This window comes from Oncorhynchus gorbuscha, linkage group LG20, assembly GCF_021184085.1.
Source record: "Oncorhynchus gorbuscha isolate QuinsamMale2020 ecotype Even-year linkage group LG20, OgorEven_v1.0, whole genome shotgun sequence".
Lineage (NCBI taxonomy): Eukaryota > Metazoa > Chordata > Actinopteri > Salmoniformes > Salmonidae > Oncorhynchus > Oncorhynchus gorbuscha.
Window position 1 is genome coordinate 41,158,625 of NC_060192.1, and position 2,500 is coordinate 41,161,124.

Consider the following 2,500-nt stretch of genomic DNA (forward strand, 5'->3'; position numbering starts at 1 on the left):
TGTGTGTGTGTGTGTGCGTGTGCGTGTGCGTGTGCGTGTGCGCGTGCACGTGTGTGTGTGTGGGTGTGTGTGTTTTTATGTGTTTATGTGCGTGTGTGTGTGCGTGTGTGTTTATGTGTTTATGTGTGTGTGTGTGTGTGTCTAAACCAGCTAGGCATTAAATTGTCTTATTTACATGCCAGTGGTGGTCAGAGCCGTTTAAGATGAGGGAGGACGATAACATATAATATATATAATATATAATATACAAACGATAACTTGTTCAGCATATCGGATGATATATAGATCCATTCACCCAGTTGAATGTAACGTCAATAATATTCACTGTGCCCATTACGAGGTTGCTACAACCAAGCCCATGAATGAAAGTTTACAACATAGGTCGAGGTAAAGTAGAGTAACCATGGCGACAGACCATACTCTCACCTGCCTCATCTAGGGTGTTTGTAAGGGTCTGTGTGTAGCTGGTGCAGAGGAGTCAGGCGCAGGAGAGCAGAGATGAGTGATTAAAATTAACTTTACTCAAAAGTTAATTTCTCAAAAAAATAAATTTATATATAATTACCAAGCCCACAATACAGACCACAATACAACAAACAATTACTCACAGACATAAATGGGGAAACAGAGGGTTAAATAATGAACAAGGAAACCAGGTGTGTAAAACAAAGACAAAACAAATGGAAAATGAAAAGTGGATCAGCGATGGCTAGAAGTCCGGTAACGTCGACCGCCTAACGCCGCCCGAACAAGAAGAGGGACCGACTTCGGCGGAAGTCGTGACAGTGGGTGTCATTAGTCCGACAAGAGTATAAAATATATATATTTTGACAAATTCAGGTATGTTTATCCACGTTTCGTTCCGTTTGCTTCCGTCTAAGAAAATAAATACACCCTTGATCACATGCAAACCCAGTTCATAGCAGCCACTTTAAAAACATATAATATTTAGCTCATTGTATACTTCCTTCAGGCATTTACACGCTCACGCTCCCCTCTTCTCACCTTTCCCCTTTGCTTGTGGACTTCATATCATAATCGCTAACCACTACAGACAGCCTACATCACTGTCACCATATTAGCTGAAAATTAATACTATATATATATATATATTTGACACTACCGGTCAAAAGTTTTAGAACACCTACTATTTCAAGGGTTTTTCTTTATTTTATACTATTTTCTAGCTCTGATAGGTTGGAGGAATTCCTCCTGAAGTTGTCATGATTACTGTCTAAGTCTATGGAAGAGGGTGAGAACCATAAGCCTCCTAGGTTTTGTATTGAAGTCAATGTATCCAGAGGAGGAGGGAAACTAGCTGTCCTCCAGCTACACCATGGTGCTACCCTACAGAGTGCTGTTGAAGATCTTCATAGTGTGTTTTAATCAATTATTTGGTGGCGTGAATATACAGTATTTAGCAATGATTTCCTCTTTCCTTCTCTTTTCTCCTCTCTTCTTTCTCTCTCTCTCTCCTCTCTATAAACTGTTTTGTGTAGTTGTATCTTTCTATTTTACATGCAAATCCAAATAATATGAATAGTATTAAGAAAAAGGAAAGTGAGATTATATAGCAGGAGAATATATAGCAGAATAATTAAATTATATAGCAGGAGAATGAGATTATATAGCAGGAGAATTAAATTATATAGCAGGAGAATGAGATTATATAGCAGGAGAAGGAGATTATATAGCAGGAGAATTAAATTATATAGCAGGAGAATGAGATTATATAGCAGGAGAATGGAGATTATATAGCAGGAGAATGAGATTATATAGCAGGAGAAGGAGATTATATAGCAGGAGAATGAGATTATATAGCTGGAGAATTAAATTATATAGTAGCAGGAGAATGAGACTATATAGCAGGAGAAGGAGATTATATAGCAGGAGAATGAGATTATATAGCAGGAGAATGAGATTATATAGCAGGAGAATTAAATTATATAGCAGGAGAATTAAATTATATAGCAGGAGAATTAAATTATATAGCAGGAGAATGAGATTATATAGCAGGAGAATTAAATTATATAGCTGAATATTTAAATTATATAGCAGGAGAATACGATTATATAGCAGGGGAATGAGAATATATAGCTGAATATTTAAATTATATAGCAGGAGAATAAGATTATATAGCAGGAGAATAAGATTATATAGCAGGAGAATGAGATTATATAGCAGCAGAATGTGATTATACAGCAGGATAATGAGATTATATAGCAGGAGAATGGGATTATATAGCAGGAGAATGAGATTATATAGCAGGAGAATGAGATTATATAGCATGATAATGAGATTATATAGCAGGAGAATGGGATTATATAGCAGGAGAATGGGATTATATAGCAGGAGAATGAGAATATATAGCAGGAGAATGGGATAATATACTCTAGCAGGAGAATGATATTATATAGCATGATAATGAGATTATATAGCAGGAGAGTGAGATTATATAGCAGGGGAATGAGAATATATAGCAGGATAATGAGATTATATA

At 36.1% G+C, this 2,500-nt stretch overlaps 1 protein-coding gene across 3 annotated transcripts in view; it reads right to left on the reverse strand.

Annotated features, from left to right (window-relative positions):
• cadm2a (cell adhesion molecule 2a) overlaps positions 1-2,500 on the reverse strand; it is an 895,315-nt gene that overhangs the window by 588,464 nt on the left and 304,351 nt on the right. The window lies entirely within an intron of this gene.